The sequence below is a fragment of the Oncorhynchus masou genome, chromosome 23 (assembly GCF_036934945.1).
Source record: "Oncorhynchus masou masou isolate Uvic2021 chromosome 23, UVic_Omas_1.1, whole genome shotgun sequence".
Lineage (NCBI taxonomy): Eukaryota > Metazoa > Chordata > Actinopteri > Salmoniformes > Salmonidae > Oncorhynchus > Oncorhynchus masou.
This window is the reverse complement of record NC_088234.1, coordinates 4,716,405-4,738,459: the sequence shown is the minus strand read 5'-3', so window position 1 is coordinate 4,738,459 and position 22,055 is coordinate 4,716,405.

Here is a 22,055-nt window from a genome sequence, read left to right as displayed (position 1 = left end):
TTTAGATGATGATATACAGTGATATACAGTTTAGATGATATTATACAGGGATATACAGTTTAGATGATATTATACAGTGATATACAGTTTAGATGATAATATACAGTAATATACAGTTTAGATGATATTATACAGGGATATAGAGTTTAGATGATAATATACAGTTTAGATGATAATATACAGGGATATACAGTTTAGATGATATTATACAGGGATATACAGTTTAGATGATATTATACAGGGATATACAGTTTAGATGATAATATACAGTGATATACAGTTTAGATGATAATATACAGTTTCGATGATAATGTACAGTTTAGATAATATTATACAGTTTAGATAATATAAAGTGATATACAGTTTAGATGATAATATACAGGGATATACAGTTTAGATGATGATATACAGTGATATACAGTTTAGATGATATTATACAGGGATATACAGTTTAGATGATATTATACAGTGATATACAGTTTAGATGATAATATACAGTAATATACAGTTTAGATGATATTATACAGGGATATAGAGTTTAGATGATAATATACAGTTTAGACGATATAATGATATACAGTTTAGATGATAATATACAGTTTAGATGATAATATACAGTGATATACAGTTTAGATGATAATATACAGGGATATACAGTTTAGATGATATTATACAGTGATATACAGTTTAGATAATAATATACAGGGATATACAGTTTAGATGATAATATACAGTTTCGATGATAATGTACAGTTTAGATAATATTATACAGTTTAGATGAAAATATACAGGGATATACAGTTTAGATGATAATATACAGTTTAGATGATAATATACAGGGATATACAGTTTAGATGATAATATACAGTAATATACAGTTTAGATGATATTATACAGTGATATACAGTTTAGATGATATTATACAGGGATATACAGTTTAGATGATAATATACAGTGATATACAGTTTAGATGATAATATACAGTTTAGATGATAATGTACAGTTTAGATAATATTATACAGTTTAGATGATAATATACAGTTTAGATAATTTAAAGTGATATACAGTTCAGATGATAATATACAGGGATATACAGTTTAGATGATAATATACAGTTTAGATGATAATATACAATTTAGATGATAATATACAGTAATATACAGTTTAGATAATAATATACCGTGATATAGTGTTTAGATGATAATATACAGGGATATACAGTTTAGATGATATATACAGTTTAGATGATATTATACAGGGATATACAGTTTAGATGATATTATACAGGGATATGCAGTTTAGATGATAATATACAGTTTAGATGATATTATACAGGGATATACAGTTTAGATGATAATAGACAGGGATATACAGTTTAGATGATAATATACAGGGATATACAGTTTAGATAATGATATACAGTTTAGATTATAATTTACAGTTTAGATGATAATATACAGTTTAGATGATAATATACAATTTAGATGATAATATACAGTAATATACAGTTTAGATGATAATATACAGTTTAGATAATAATAGACCGTGATATACAGTTTAGATGATAATATACAGTGATATACAGTTTAGATGATAATATACAGTTTAGATAATATAGTGATATACAGTTTAGATGATAATATACAGTTTAGATGATAATATACAGTGATATACAGTTTAGATGATAATATACAGTGATATACAGTTTAGATGATATGATACAGTTTAGATGATAATATACAGTGATATACAGTTTAGATGATAATATACAGGGATATACAGTTTAGATGATAATATACAGTTTAGATGATATTATACAGTTTAGATGATAATATACAGTGATATACAGTTTAGATGATATTATACAGGGATATACAGTTTAGATGATAATATACAGTATTTTAGATGATAATATACAGATGATAATATACAGTTTAGATGATAATATATACAGTTTAGATGATAATATACAGTTTAGATGATATATACAGTTTAGATGATATTATATACAGTTTAGATATAATATACAGGGATATACAGTTTAGATGATATTAGACAGGGATATACAGTTTAGATGATATACAGTGATATACAGTTTAGATGATAATATATACAGTTTAGATGATAATGTACAGTTTAGATGATAAATATATACAGTTTAGATGATAATATACAGTTTATGATAATATAAAGTGATATACAGTTTAGATGATAATATACAGGGATATACAGTAGATGATAATATACAGTTTAGATGATAATATACAGGGATATACAGTTTAGATGATAATATACAGTAATATACAGTTTAGATGATATTATACAGTGATATACAGTTTAGATGATATTATACAGGGATATACAGTTTAGATGATATTATACAGGGATATACAGTTTAGATGATAATATACAGTGATATACAGTTTAGATGATAATATACAGTTTAGATGATAATGTACAGTTTAGATAATATTATACATTTAGATAATATACAGTGATATACAGTTTAGATGATAATATACAGTTATAGGATATACAGTTTAGATGATATATACAGTGATTAGATGATTATACAGTTTAGATGATATTATACAGGGATATACAGTTTAGATGATATTATACAGTGATATACAGTTTAGATGATAATATACAGTATATACAGTTTAGATGATATTATACAGGGATATACAGTTTAGATGATAATATATACAGGGATATACAGTTTAGATGATAATATACAGGGATATACAGTTTAGATGATATATACAGTTTATATACAGTTTAGATGATATTATACAGGGATATACAGTTTAGATGATATTATACAGGGATATACAGTTTAGATGATAATATACAGTGATATACAGTTTAGATGATAATATACAGTTTAGATGATAATATACCGTGATATATTATACAGTTTAGATGATATATACAGTGATATACAGTTTAGATGATAATATACAGGGATATACAGTTTAGATGATGATATACAGTGATATACAGTTTAGATGATATTATACAGGGATATACAGTTTAGATGATATTATACAGTGATATACAGTTTAGATGATAATATACAGTAATATACAGTTTAGATGATATTATACAGGGATATAGAGTTTAGATGATAATATACAGTTTAGACGATATAATGATATACAGTTTAGATGATAATATACAGTTTAGATGATAATATACAGTGATATACAGTTTAGATGATAATATACAGGGATATACAGTTTAGATGATATTATACAGTGATATACAGTTTAGATAATAATATACAGGGATATACAGTTTAGATGATAATATACAGTTTAGATGATAATACAGTTTAGATTTTAGATGATAATATATACAGTTTAGATGATATTATACAGGGATATACAGTTTAGATGATAATATACAGTAATATACAGTTTAGATGATATTATACAGTGATATACAGTTTAGATGATATTATACAGGGATATACAGTTTAGATGATAATATACAGTGATATACAGTTAATACAGTTTAGATAATATTATACAGTTTAGATGATAATATACAGTTTAGATAATTTAAGTGATATACAGTTTAGTGATATACAGTTTAGATGATAATATACAGGGATATACAGTTTAGATGATAATATACAGTTTAGATATACAGTTTAATATAGATAATATACAGTTTAGATGATATATGTTTACATATAAGTTACATGATATATATACAGTTTAGATGATAATATACAGTTACAGTTTAGATGATAATATACAGGGATATACAGTTTAGATGATAATATACAGGGATATACAGTTTAGATAATAATATACAGTTTAGATGATGATATACAGTGATATACAGTTTAGATGATATTATACAGGGATATACAGTTTAGATGATATTATACAGCGATATACAGTTTAGATGATAATATACAATTTAGATGATAATATACAGTAATATACAGTTTAGATGATAATATACAGTTTAGATAATAATAGACCGTGATATACAGTTTAGATGATAATATACAGTGATATACAGTTTAGATGATAATGTACAGTTTGGATAATATAGTGATATACAGTTTAGATGATAATATACAGTTTAGATGATAATATACAGGGATATACAGTTTAGATGATAATAGACAGGGATATACAGTTTAGATGATAATATACAGGGATATACAGTTTAGATAATGATATACAGTTTAGATTATAATTTACAGTTTAGATGATAATATACAGTTTAGATGATAATATACAATTTAGATGATAATATACAGTAATATACAGTTTAGATGATAATATACAGTTTAGATAATAATAGACCGTGATATACAGTTTAGATGATAATACACAGTGATATACAGTTTAGATGATAATGTACAGTTTGGATAATATAGTGATATACAGTTTAGATGATAATATACAGTTTAGATGATAATATACCGTTTAGATGATAATATACAGTGATATACAGTTTAGATAATAATATACAGGGATATACAGTTTAGATGATATTATACAGTGATATACAGTTTAGATAATAATATACAGGGATATACAGTTTAGATGATAATATACAGTTTAGATGATATTATACAGTTTAGATGATATTATACAGTGATATACAGTTTAGATGATAATATACAGGGATATACAGTTTAGATGATAATATACAGGGATATACAGTTTAGATAATAATATACCATTTAGATGATAATATACAGTTTAGATGATAATAGACAGGGATATACAGTTTAGATGATAATATACAGTGATATACAGTTTAGATGATATTATACAGTTTAGATGATAATATACAGGGATATACAGTTTAGATGATATTAGACAGGGATATACAGTTTAGATGATAATATACAGTGATATACAGTTTAGATGATAATATACAGTTTCGATGATAATGTACAGTTTAGAAAAATATTATACAGTTCAGATGATAATATACAGTTTAGATAATATAAAGTGATATACAGTTTAGATGATAATATACAGGGATATACAGTTTAGATGATAATATACAGTTTAGATGATAATATACAGGGATATACAGTTTAGATGATAATATACAGTAATATACAGTTTAGATGATATTATACAGTGATATACAGTTTAGATGATATTATACAGGGATATACAGTTTAGATGATATTATACAGGGATATACAGTTTAGATGATAATATACAGTGATATACAGTTTAGATGATAATATACAGTTTCGATGATAATGTACAGTTTAGATAATATTATACAGTTTAGATAATATAAAGTGATATACAGTTTAGATGATAATATACAGGGATATACAGTTTAGATGATATATACAGTGATATACAGTTTAGATGATATTATACAGGGATATACAGTTTAGATGATATTATACAGTGATATACAGTTTAGATGATAATATACAGTTTAGATGATATATTATACAGGGATATAGAGTTTAGATGATATACAGTTTAGATGATAATATACAGGGATATACAGTTTAGATGATATTATACAGGGATATACAGTTTAGATGATATTATACAGGGATATACAGTTTAGATGATAATATACAGTTTAGATGATATACAGTTTAGATGATAATATACAGTTTACAGATTTTTAGATGATATTATACAGTTTAGATAATATAAAGTGATATACAGTTTAGATGATAATATACAGGGATATACAGTTTAGATGATATTATACAGTGATATACAGTTTAGATGATATTATACAGGATATACAGTTTAGATGATAATATACAGTGATATACAGTTTAGATGATAATATACAGTATATACAGTTTAGATGATATTATACAGGGATATACAGTTTAGATGATAATATACAGTTTAGATGATATACAGTTTAGATGATAATATACAGTTTAGGATATATACAGTTTTTAGATGATAATATACAGGGATATACAGTTTAGATGATATTATACAGTGATATACAGTTTAGATGATAATATACAGGATATACAGTTTAGATGATAATATACAGTTTAGATATAATTTAGATACAGTTTAGATGATAATATATACAGTTTAGATGATAATATACAGGGATATACAGTTTAGATGATAATATATATACAGTTTAGATGATAATATACAGGGATATACAGTTTAGATGATAATATACAGTTATACAGTTTAGATGATATTATACAGTGATATACAGTTTAGATGATATTATACAGGGATATACAGTTTAGATGATAATATACAGTGATATACAGTTTAGATGATATATACAGTTTAGATGATATACAGTTTAGATGATATATACAGTTTAGATGATAATATACAGTTTAGATGATAACAGTGATATACAGTTTAGATGATAATATACAGTATACAGTTTAGATGATAATATACAGTTTAGATGATAATATACAGTTTAGATGATAATATACATGATATATACAGTTTAGATAATAATATACATATAGTGTTTTTAGATGATAATATACAGGGATATACAGTTTAGATGATATATACAGGGATATACAGTTTAGATGATATTATACAGGGATATACAGTTTAGATGATATTATACAGTTTAGATGATAATATACAGTTTAGATGATAATATACAGGGATATACAGTTTAGATGATAATATACAGGGATATACAGTTTAGATGATATATACAGTTTAGATATATACAGTTTAGATGATAATATACAGTTTAGATAATGATATACAGTTTAGATGATAATATACAATTTAGATGATAATATACAGTAATATACAGTTTAGATGATAATATACAGTTTAGATAATAATAGACCGTGATATACAGTTTAGATGATAATACACAGTGATATACAGTTTAGATGATAATGTACAGTTTGGATAATATAGTGATATACAGTTTAGATGATAATATACAGTTTAGATGATAATATACAGGGATATACAGTTTAGATGATAATAGACAGGGATATACAGTTTAGATGATAATATACAGGGATATACAGTTTAGATAATGATATACAGTTTAGATTATAATTTACAGTTTAGATGATAATATACAGTTTAGATGATAATATACAATTTAGATGATAATATACAGTAATATACAGTTTAGATGATAATATACAGTTTAGATAATAATAGACCGTGATATACAGTTTAGATGATAATACACAGTGATATACAGTTTAGATGATAATGTACAGTTTGGATAATATAGTGATATACAGTTTAGATGATAATATACAGTGATATACAGTTTAGTTGATAATATGCAGTTTAGATGATATTATACAATTTAGATGATAATATACAGGGATATACAGTTTAGATGATATTATACAGTGATATACAGTTTAGATAATAATATACAGGGATATACAGTTTAGATGATAATATACAGTTTAGATGATATTATACAGTTTAGATGATAATATACAGGGATATACAGTTTAGATGATAATATACAGTAATATACAGTTTAGATGATATTATACAGTGATATACAGTTTAGATGATATTATACAGGGATATACAGTTTAGATGATAATATACAGTGATATACAGTTTAGATGATAATATACAGTTTACAGATGATAATACAGTTTAGATGATATTATACAGTTTAGATGATAATATACAGGGATATACAGTTTAGATGATAATATACAGTTATAGATATATACAGTGATATACAGTTTAGATGATATATACAGTATACAGTTTAGATGATAATATACAGTTTAGATGATAATATACAGGGATATACAGTTTAGATGATATTATACAGGGATATACAGTTTAGATGATAATATACAGTGATATACAGTTTAGATGATGTTATACAGGGATATACAGTTTAGATGATAATATACCGTTTAGATGATAATATACAGTGATATACAGTTTAGATAATAATATACAGGGATATACAGTTTAGATGATATACAGTTTAGATGATATTATACAGTGATATACAGTTTAGATAATAATATACAGGGATATACAGTTTAGATGATAATATACAGTTTAGATGATAATATACAGTTTAGATAATAATAGACCGTGATATACAGTTTAGATGATAATGTACAGTTTGGAAAATATAGTGATATACAGTTTAGATGATAATATACAGTTTAGATGATAATATACAGGGATATACAGTTTAGATGATAATATACAGGGATATACAGTTTAGATGATAATATACAGGGATATACAGTTTAGATGATATACAGTATACAGTTTAGATGATATATACAGTTTAGATGATAATATACAGTAATATACAGTTTAGATGATAATATACAGTTTAGATGATAATATACATATACAGTTTAGATGATAATATACAGGGATATACAGTTTAGATGATAATATACAGTTTAGATGATATATACAGATATAGTTTAGATATATGATATACAGTAGATATACAGTTTAGATGATAATATACAGTTTAGATGATAATATACAATTTAGATGATAATATACAGTAATATACAGTTTAGATGATAATATACAGGGATATACAGTTTAGATGATAATATACAGTAATATACAGTTTAGATAATAATATACCGTGATATAGTGTTTAGATGATAATATACAGTTTTTAGATGATATTATACAGGGATATACAGTTTAGATGATATTATACAGGGATATACAGTTTAGATGATATTATACAGGGATATACAGTTTAGATGATAATATACAGTTTAGATGATATTATACAGTTTAGATGATAATATACAGGGATATACAGTTTAGATGATATTATACAGGGATATAGAGTTTAGATGATAATATACAGTTTAGATGATAATATACAGTTTCGATGATAATGTACAGTTTAGATAATATTATACAGTTTAGATGATAATATACAGGGATATACAGTTTAGATGATAATATACAGTGATATACAGTTTAGATGATAATATACAGTTTAGATAATAATATACAGTGATATACAGTTTAGATGATAATATACAGTGATATACAGTTTAGATGATAATATACAGTTTAGACGATATAGTGATATACAGTTTAGATGATAATATACAGTTTAGATGATAATATACAGTGATATACAGTTTAGATGATAATATACAGTGATATACAGTTTAGATGATAATATACAGGGATATACAGTTTAGATGATGATATACAGTTTAGATATAATTTACAGTTTAGATGATAATATACAGTTTAGATGATATATACAGTTTAGATGATAATATACAGTAATATACAGTTTAGATGATAATATACAGTTTAGATAATAATATGATATACAGTTTAGATGATAATATACAGTTATACAGTTTAGATGATAATATACAGTTTGGATATATAGTGATATACAGTTTAGATGATAATATACAGTTTAGATGATAATATACAGTTTAGATGATAATATACAGTGATATACAGTTTAGATGATAATATACAGGGATATACAGTTTAGATGATATTATATACAGTTTAGATGATAGTTTAGATAATAATATACAGGGATATACAGTTTAGATGATAATATACAGTTTAGATGATATATACAGTTTAGATGATATATTATACAGTGATATACAGTTTAGATGATAATATACAGGGATTTTTAGATGATAATATACAGTTTAGATATACAGTTTAGATAATATATATACAGTTTAGATGATAATATACAGTTTAGATGATAATATACAGGGATATACAGTTTAGATGATAATATACAGTGATATACAGTTTAGATGATATTATACAGTTTAGATGATAATATACAGGGATATACAGTTTAGATGATATTATATACAGTTTAGATATAATATACAGTTTAGATAATATACAGTTTAGAGATGATAATATACAGTTTAGATATATTATACAGTTTAGATATACAGTTTAGATAATATAAAGTGATATACAGTTTAGATGATAATATACAGGGATATACAGTTTAGATGATAATATACAGTTTAGATGATAATATACAGGGATATACAGTTTAGATGATAATATACAGTAATATACAGTTTAGATGATATTATACAGTGATATACAGTTTAGATGATATTATACAGGGATATACAGTTTAGATGATATTATACAGGGATATACAGTTTAGATGATAATATACAGTGATATACAGTTTAGATGATAATATACAGTATAGATAATAATATACCGTGATATACAGTTTAGATGATAATATACAGTGATATACAGTTTAGATGATAATATACAGGGATATACAGTTTAGATGATATATACAGTTATACAGTTTAGATGATATTATACAGGGATATACAGTTTAGATGATAATATACAGTGATATACAGTTTAGATGATAATATACAGTATATACAGTTTAGATGATATTATACAGTTTAGATGATAATATACAGGGATATACAGTTTAGATGATATTATACAGGGATATACAGTTTAGATGATATACAGTATATACAGTTTAGATGATAATATACAGTTTAAATGATAATGTACAGTTTAGATAATATTATACAGTTTAGATGATAATATACAGGGATATACAGTTTAGATGATAATATACAGTGATATACAGTTTAGATGATAATATACAGTTTAGATGATAATATACAGTTTAGATGATAATATACAGTAATATACAGTTTAGATGATATTATACAGTGATATACAGTTTAGATGATAATATACAGGGATATACAGTTTAGATGATAATATACAGTGATATACAGTTTAGATGATAATATACAGTTTCGATGATAATGTACAGTTTAGATAATATTATACAGTTTAGATAATATAAAGTGATATACAGTTTAGATGATGATATACAGTGATATACAGTTTAGATGATAATATACAGTGATATACAGTTTAGATGATATTATACAGGGATATACAGTTTAGATGATATTATACAGTGATATACAGTTTAGATGATAATATACAGTAATATACAGATTTAGTTTATGATATTATACAGTTTAGATGATATATATACAGTTTAGATGATAATAGTATATAGAGTTTAGATGATAATATACAGTTTAGATGATAATATACAGGGATATACAGTTTAGATGATATTATACAGGGATATACAGTTTAGATGATATTATACAGGGATATACAGTTTAGATGATAATATACAGTTTAGATGATATTATACAGGGATATACAGTTTAGATGATAATATACAGTTTAGATATATTATACAGTTTATATACAGTTTAGATGATAATATACAGGGATATACAGTTTAGATGATTGATATACAGTTTAGATGATAATATACAGTGATATACAGTTTAGATGATAATATACAGTTTAGATATACAGTTTAGATGATATTATACAGTTATACAGTTTAGATGATAATATACAGTTTAGATGATATACAGTGATATACAGTTTAGATGATAATATACAGTTTAGATATACAGATGATATATACAGTGATATACAGTTTAGATGATAATATACAGGGATATACAGTTTAGATGATATTATACAGTGATATACAGTTTAGATAATAATATACAGGGATATACAGTTTAGATGATAATATACAGTTTCGATGATAATGTACAGTTTAGATAATATTATACAGTTTAGATGAAAATATACAGGGATATACAGTTTAGATGATAATATACAGTTTAGATGATAATATACAGAGATATACAGTTTAGATGATAATATACAGTAATATACAGTTTAGACGATATTATACAGTGATATACAGTTTAGATGATATTATACAGGGATATACAGTTTAGATGATAATATACAGTGATATACAGTTTAGATGATAATATACAGTTTAGATGATAATGTACAGTTTAGATAATATTATACAGTTTAGATGATAATATACAGTTTAGATAATTTAAAGTGATATACAGTTCAGATGATAATATACAGGGATATACAGTTTAGATGATAATATACAGTTTAGATGATAATATACAGTTTAGATGATAATATACAGTAATATACAGTTTAGATATATATACAGTTATAGTTTAGATGATAATATACAGTGATATACAGTTTAGATGATATTATACAGGGATATACAGTTTAGATGATAATATACAGTTTAGATTAGATATATATTATACAGTTTAGATGATATATACAGTTTAGATATACAGTTTAGATGATATACAGTATATACAGTTTAGATGATATATATACAGTTTAGATGATAATATACAGGGATATACAGTTTAGATGATAATATACAGGGATATACAGTTTAGATAATGATATACAGTTTAGATATAATACAGTTTAGATGATAATATACAGTTTAGATGATATATAGTTTAGATGATAATATACAGTAATATACAGTTTAGATGATAATATACAGTATAGATAATAATATACCGTGATATACAGTTTAGATGATAATATACAGTGATATACAGTTTAGATGATAATATACAGTTTGGACGATATAGTGATATACAGTTTAGATGATAATATACAGTTTAGATGATAATATACAGGGATATACAGTTTAGATGATAATATACAGGGATATACAGTTTAGATGATAATATACAGTGATATACAGTTTAGATGATAATATACAGTTTAGATTATAATTTACAGTTTAGATGATAATATACAGTTTAGATGATAATATACAATTTAGATGATAATATACAGTAATATACAGTTTAGATGATAATATACAGTTTAGATAATAATAGACCGTGATATACAGTTTAGATGATAATACACAGTGATATACAGTTTAGATGATAATGTACAGTTTGGATAATATAGTGATATACAGTTTAGATGATAATACAGTTTAGATGATAATATACCGTTTAGATGATAATATACAGTGATATACAGTTTAGATAATAATATACAGGGATATACAGTTTAGATGATATTATACAGTGATATACAGTTTAGATAATAATATACAGGGATATACAGTTTAGATGATAATATACAGTTTAGATGATATTATACAGTTTAGATGATAATATACAGGGACATACAGTTTAGATGATAATATACAGTAATATACAGTTTAGATGATATTATACAGTGATATACAGTTTAGATGATATTATACAGGGATATACAGTTTAGATGATAATATACAGTGATATACAGTTTAGATGATAATATACAGTTTAGATGATAATGTACAGTTTAGATAATATTATACAGTTTAGATGATAATATACAGGGATATACAGTTTAGATGATAATATACAGTTTGGATAATATAGTGATATACAGTTTAGATGATAATATACAGGGATATACAGTTTAGATGATAATATACAGTTTAGATGATAATATACAGGGATATACAGTTTAGATGATATTATACAGGGATATACAGTTTAGATGATAATATACAGTGATATACAGTTTAGATGATAATATACAGTTTAGATGATAATATACAGTTTAGATGATAATATACAGTTTAGATAATTTAAAGTGATATACAGTTCAGATGATAATATACAGGGATATACAGTTTAGATGATAATATACAGTTTAGATGATAATATACAATTTAGATGATAATATACAGTAATATACAGTTTAGATAATAATATACCGTGATATAGTGTTTAGATGATAATATACAGTTTGGATAATATAGTGATATACAGTTTAGATGATAATATACAGTTTAGATAATAATATACCGTGATATACAGTTTAGATGATAATATACAGTGATATACAGTTTAGATGATAATATACAGGGATATACAGTTTAGATGATATATACAGTTTAGATATAATTTACAGTTTAGATGATAATATACAGTTTAGATGATAATATACCGTTTAGATGATAATATACAGTGATATACAGTTTAGATGATATGATACAGTTTAGATGATAATATACAGTGATATACAGTTTAGATGATAATATACAGGGATATACAGTTTAGATATACAGATATATATATAATATACAGTTTAGATGATATATACAGTTTAGATGATAATATACAGATGATATATACAGTTTAGTTTAGATATAATATACAGGGATATACAGTTTAGATGATAATATACAGTTTAGATGATAATATACAGTGATATACAGTTTAGATGATAATATACAGGGATATACAGTTTAGATGATATTATACAGGGATATACAGTTTAGATGATATTATACAGTTTAGATGATAATATACAGGGATATACAGTTTAGATGATATTATACAGGGATATACAGTTTAGATGATAATATACAGTTTAGATGATATTATACAGGGATATACAGTTTAGATGATAATATACAGGGATATACAGTTTAGATGATAATATACAGGGATATACAGTTTAGATGATAATATACAGTTTAGATATATAATTATACAGTTTAGATGATATATACAGTTTAGATGATAATATACAGTTTAGATGATATATACAGTTTAGTTTAGATGATAATATACAGTTTAGATATAATACAGAGTTTAGTTTAGATGATAATATACAGTGATATACAGTTTAGATGATAATATTTGGATAATATAGTGATATACAGTTTAGATGATAATATACAGTTTAGATGATAATATACAGGGATATACAGTTTAGATGATAATAGACCGTGATATACAGTTTAGATGATAATACACAGTGATATACAGTTTAGATGATATATACAGTTTAGATATACAGTTTAGATGATAATATACAGTTTAGATGATAATATACAGTTTAGATGATAATATACAGTGATATACAGTTTAGATGATAATATACAGTTTAGATAATAATATACATATACAGTTTAGATGATAATATACAGTGATATACAGTTTAGATGATAATATACAGTTTGGATAATATAGTGATATACAGTTTAGATGATAATATACAGTTTAGATATACAGTTTAGATGATAATATACAGTATATACAGTTTAGATGATATATACAGGGATATTTTAGATGATATTATACAGTGATATACAGTTTAGATGATAATATACAGGGATATACAGTTTAGATGATAATATACAGTTTAGATGATATTATACAGTTTAGATGATATTATACAGTGATATACAGTTTAGATGATAATATACAGGGATATACAGTTTAGATGATAATATACAGGGATATACAGTTTAGATGATAATATACAGTTTAGATAATAATATACAGTTTAGATGATAATAGACAGGGATATACAGTTTAGATGATAATATACAGTGATATACAGTTTAGATGATATTATACAGTTTAGATGATAATATACAGGGATATACAGTTTAGATGATATTAGACAGGGATATACAGTTTAGATGATAATATACAGTGATATACAGTTTAGATGATAATATACAGTTTCGATGATAATGTACAGTTTAGAAAAATATTATACAGTTCAGATGATAATATACAGTTTAGATGATATTATACAGTGATATACAGTTTAGATAATAATATACAGGGATATACAGTTTAGATGATAATATACAGTTTAGATGATATTATACAGTTTAGATGATAATATACAGGGATATACAGTTTAGATGATAATATACAGTAATATACAGTTTAGATGATAATATACAGTGATATACAGTTTAGATGATATTATACAGGGATATACAGTTTAGATGATATTATACAGGGATATACAGTTTAGATGATAATATACAGTGATATACAGTTTAGATGATAATATACAGTTTCGATGATAATGTACAGTTTAGATAATATTATACAGTTTAGATAATATAAAGTGATATACAGTTTAGATGATAATATACAGGGATATACAGTTTAGATGATAATATACAGTGATATACAGTTTAGATAATATTATACAGTTTAGATAATATAAAGTGATATACAGTTTAGATGATGATATACAGTGATATACAGTTTAGATGATAATATACAGTAATATACAGTTTAGATGATATTATACAGGGATATAGAGTTTAGATGATAATATACAGTTTAGATGATAATATACAGGGATATACAGTTTAGATGATAATATACAGGGATATACAGTTTAGATGATATTATACAGGGATATACAGTTTAGTTGATAATATACAGTTTAGATATACAGTTTAGATGATAATATACAGTTTAGATATACAGTTTAGATGATAATATACAGCATACAGTTTATACATATATACAGTTTAGATGATATATACAGTATATACAGTTTAGATGATAATATACAGGGATATACAGTTTAGATGATAATATACAGTGATATACAGTTTAGATGATATTATACAGGGATATACAGTTTAGATGATATATACAGTGATATACAGTTTAGATGATAATATACAGTAATATACAGTTTAGATGATATTATACAGTTATAGAGTTTAGATGATAATATACAGTTTAGATGATATACAGTTTAGATGATAATATACAGTTTAGATATAATATACAGTTTACAGTTTAGATGATAATATACAGGGATATACAGTTTAGATGATATTATACAGTGATATACAGTTTAGATAATAATATACAGGGATATACAGTTTAGATGATAATATACAGTTTAGATGATAATATACAGTTTAGATAATATTATACAGTTTAGATGATAATATACAGTTTAGATGATAATAGACAGGGATATACAGTTTAGATGATAATATACAGGGATATACAGTTTAGATGATAATATACAGTAATATACAGTTTAGATGATATTATACAGTGATATACAGTTTAGATGATATTATACAGGGATATACAGTTTAGATGATAATATACAGTGATATACAGTTTAGATGATAATATACAGTTTAGATGATAATATACAGTTTAGATGATAATATACAGTTTAGACGATATATACAGTTTAGATGATAATAGACAGGGATATACAGTTTAGATGATAATATACAGGGATATACAGTTTAGATAATGATATACAGTTTAGATGATAATATACAGTTTAGATGATAATATACAGTAATATACAGTTTAGATGATAATATACAGTGATATACAGTTTAGATGGAAATATACAGTGATATACAGTTTAGATGATAATATACAGGGATATACAGTTTAGATGATATTATACAGGGATATACAGTTTAGATGATAATATACAGGGATATACAGTTTAGATGATATTATACAGTTTAGATGATATTATACAGTGATATACAGTTTAGATGATAATATACAGGGATATACAGTTTAGATGATAATATACAGGGATATACAGTTTAGATGATAATATACAGTTTAGATAATAATATACCATTTACATGATAATATACAGTTTAGATGATAATATACAGATGATAATATACAGTATATACAGTTTAGATGATAATATATACAGTTTAGATATAATATACAGTGATATACAGTTTAGATGATAATATACAGTGATATACAGTTTAGATGATAATATACAGTTTAGATGATATATAGTATACAGTTTAGATGATAATATACAGTTTAGATGATAATATATATACAGTTTAGATGATAATATACAGGGATATACAGTTTAGATGATAATATACAGTGGATATACAGTTTAGATGATATGATATACAGTTTAGATTATAATTTACAGTTTAGATATAATATACAGTTTAGATGATATTATACAGGGATATACAGTTTAGATGATAATATACAGTTTAGATGATAATATACAGGGATATACAGTTTAGATGATAATATACAGTGATATACAGTTTAGATGATAATGTACAGTTTGGATAATATAGTGATATACAGTTTAGATGATAATATACAGTTTAGATGATAATATACCGTTTAGATGATAATATACAGTGATATACAGTTTAGATAATAATATACAGGGATATACAGTTTAGATGATATTATACAGTGATATACAGTTTAGATAATAATATACAGGGATATACAGTTTAGATGATAATATACAGTTTAGATGATATTATACAGTTTAGATGATAATATACAGTGATATACAGTTTAGATGATAATACAGGGATATACAGTTTAGATGATATTATACAGTGATATACAGTTTAGATGATATTATACAGGGATATACAGTTTAGATGATAATATACAGGGATATACAGTTTAGATGATAATATACAGTTTCGATGATAATGTACAGTTTAGATAATATTATACAGTTTAGATGAAAATATACAGGGATATACAGTTTAGATGATAATATACAGTTTAGATGATAATATACAGGGATATACAGTTTAGATGATAATATACAGTGATATACAGTTTAGATGATAATATACAGTTTAGATGATAATATACAGTTTTTAGATGATATACAGGGATATACAGTTTAGATGATAATATACAGTGATATACAGTTTAGATGATATGATAATATACAGTTTAGATGATAATATACAGTGATATACAGATTAGATGATAATATACAGGGATATACAGTTTAGATGATATTATACAGTGATATACAGTTTAGATAATAATATACAGTATACAGTAGATGATAATATACAGTTTAGATGATAATATATACAGTTTAGATGATAATATACAGTGATATACAGTTTAGATGATAATATACAGTTTAGATATAATATACAGTTTAGATGATAATATACAGTTTAGATGATAATATACAGGGATATACAGTTTAGATGATATATAGTGATATACAGTTTAGATGATATAATATACAGTTTAGATGATAATATACAGTTTAGATGATATATACAGTTTAGATGATAATATACAGTATATACAGTTTAGATGATAATATACAGTTTAGATGATAATATACAGTGATATACAGTTTAGATGATAATATACAGTTTACAGTTTAGATGATATACAGTATACAGTTTAGATGATAATATACAGGGATATACAGTTTAGATGATAATATACAGTGATATACAGTTTAGATGATAATATACAGTTTAGATGATAATGTACAGTTGAGATAATATTATACAGTTTAGATGATAATATACAGTTTAGATGATAATATACAATTTAGATGATAATATACAGTAATATACAGTTTAGATAATAATATACCGTGATATAGTGTTTAGATGATAATATACAGGGATATACAGTTTAGATGATATTATACAGGGATATACAGTTTAGATGATATTATACAGGGATATACAGTTTAGATGATATTATACAGGGATATACAGTTTAGATGATAATATACAGTTTAGATGATATTATACAGTGATATACAGTTTAGATAATAATATATAGGGATATACAGTTTAGATGATAATATACAGGGATATACAGTTTAGATGATATATACAGTGATATAATGTACAGTTTAGATGATAATAGACAGGGATATACAGTTTAGATGATAATATACAGGGATATACAGTTTAGATGATAATATACAGTTTAGATAATAATAGACCATGATATACAGTTTAGATGATAATACACAGTGATATACAGTTTAGATGATAATGTACAGTTTGGATAATATAGTGATATACAGTTTAGATGATAATATACAGTTTAGATGATAATATACAGGGATATACAGTTTAGATGATAATAGACAGGGATATACAGTTTAGATGATAATATACAGGGATATACAGTTTAGATAATATTATACAGTTTAGATTTACAGTTTACAGTTAGATGATAATATACAGTTTAGATGATAATATATACAGTTTAGATGATAATATACAGTAATATACAGTTTAGATGATAATATACAGTTTAGATAATAATTTAGACCGTGATATACAGTTTAGATGATAATATGATATACAGTTTAGATGATAATACAGTTTAGATGATAATATACAGTTATAGATGATAGTTTAGATGATAATATACAGGGATATACAGTTTAGATGATAATATACAGGGATATACAGTTTAGATGATAATATACAGGGATATACAGTTTAGATGATAATATACAGTTTAGATATAATTTACAGTTTAGATGATAATATACAGTTTAGATGATATATATATACAGTTTAGATGATAATATACAGTAATATACAGTTTAGATGATAATATACAGTTTTTAGATATAATAGACATATACAGTTTAGATGATAATATACAGGGATATACAGTTTAGATGATAATATACAGGGATATACAGTTTAGATGATAATATACAGTTTAGATTATATACATTATACAGTTTAGATGATAATATACAGTATACAGTTTAGATGATAATATACAGTGATATACAGTTTAGATGATAATATACAGTAATATACAGTTTAGATGATTTAGATATACAGTTTAGATGATATATACAGTTTAGATGATATATACAGTGATATACAGTTTAGATGATAATATACAGTTTGGATATATATACAGTTTAGATGATAATATACAGTTTAGATGATAATATACAGTTTAGATGATAATATACAGGGATATACAGTTTAGATGATAATATACAGGGATATACAGTTTAGATATAATATACAGTTTAGATGATAATTACAGTTTAGATGATAATATACAGTTTAGATATACAGTTTAGATGATAATATACAGGGATATACAGTTTAGATGATAATATACAGTTTAGATGATAATATACAGTTTAGATGATAATATACAGTGATATACAGTTTAGATGATAATGTACAGTTTGGATAATATAGTGATATACAGTTTAGATGATAATATACAGTGATATACCGTTTAGATGATAATATACAGTGATATACAGTTTAGATAATAATATACAGGGATATACAGTTTAGATGATATTATACAGTGATATACAGTTTAGATGATAATATACAGTTTAGATATACAGTTTAGATGATATTATACAGTTTAGATGATATACAGTTTAGATGATATTATACAGGGATATAGAGTTTAGTTGATAATATACAGTTTAGATGATAATATACAGTGATATACAGTTTAGATGATAATATACAGTAATATACAGTTTAGATGATATTATACAGTGATATACAGTTTAGATGATATTATACAGGGATATACAGTTTAGATGATAATATACAGTGATACACAGTTTAGATGATAATATACAGTTTCGATGATAATGTACAGTTTAGATAATATTATACAGTTTAGATGATAATATACAGGGATATACAGTTTAGATGATAATGTACAGTTTGGATAATATAGTGATATACAGTTTAGATGATAATATACAGGGATATACAGTTTAGATGATAATATACAGTTTAGATGATAATATACAGGGATATACAGTTTAGATGATATTATACAGGGATATACAGTTTAGATGATAATATACAGTGATATACAGTTTAGATGATATTATACAGGGATATACAGTTTAGATGATATTATACAGGGATATACAGTTTAGATGATAATATACAGTGATATACAGTTTAGATGATAATATACAGTTTCGATGATAATGTACAGTTTAGATAATATTATACAGTTTAGATAATATAAAGTGATATACAGTTTAGATGATAATATACAGTGATATACAGTTTAGATGATAATATACAGTGATATACAGTTTAGATGATATTATACAGTTTATACAGTTTAGATGATATTATACAGGGATATACATATGATAGTTTAGATGATATAATATACAGTAATATACAGTTTAGATGATATTATACAGGGATATAGAGTTTAGATGATAATATACAGTTTAGACGATATAATGATATACAGTTTAGATGATAATATACAGTTTAGATGATAATATACAGTGATATACAGTTTAGATGATAATATACAGGGATATACAGTTTAGATGATAATATACAGTTTAGACGATATAGTGATATACAGTTTAGATGATAATATACAGTTTAGATGATAATATACAGTGATATACAGTTTAGATGATAATATACAGTTTAGATGATATACAGTTTAGATAATATACAGTTTAGATGATATATACAGTTTAGATATATATAGATGATACAGTTTAGATGATAATATACAGTTTAGATAATATACAGTTTACATTTAGATAATATACAGGGATATACAG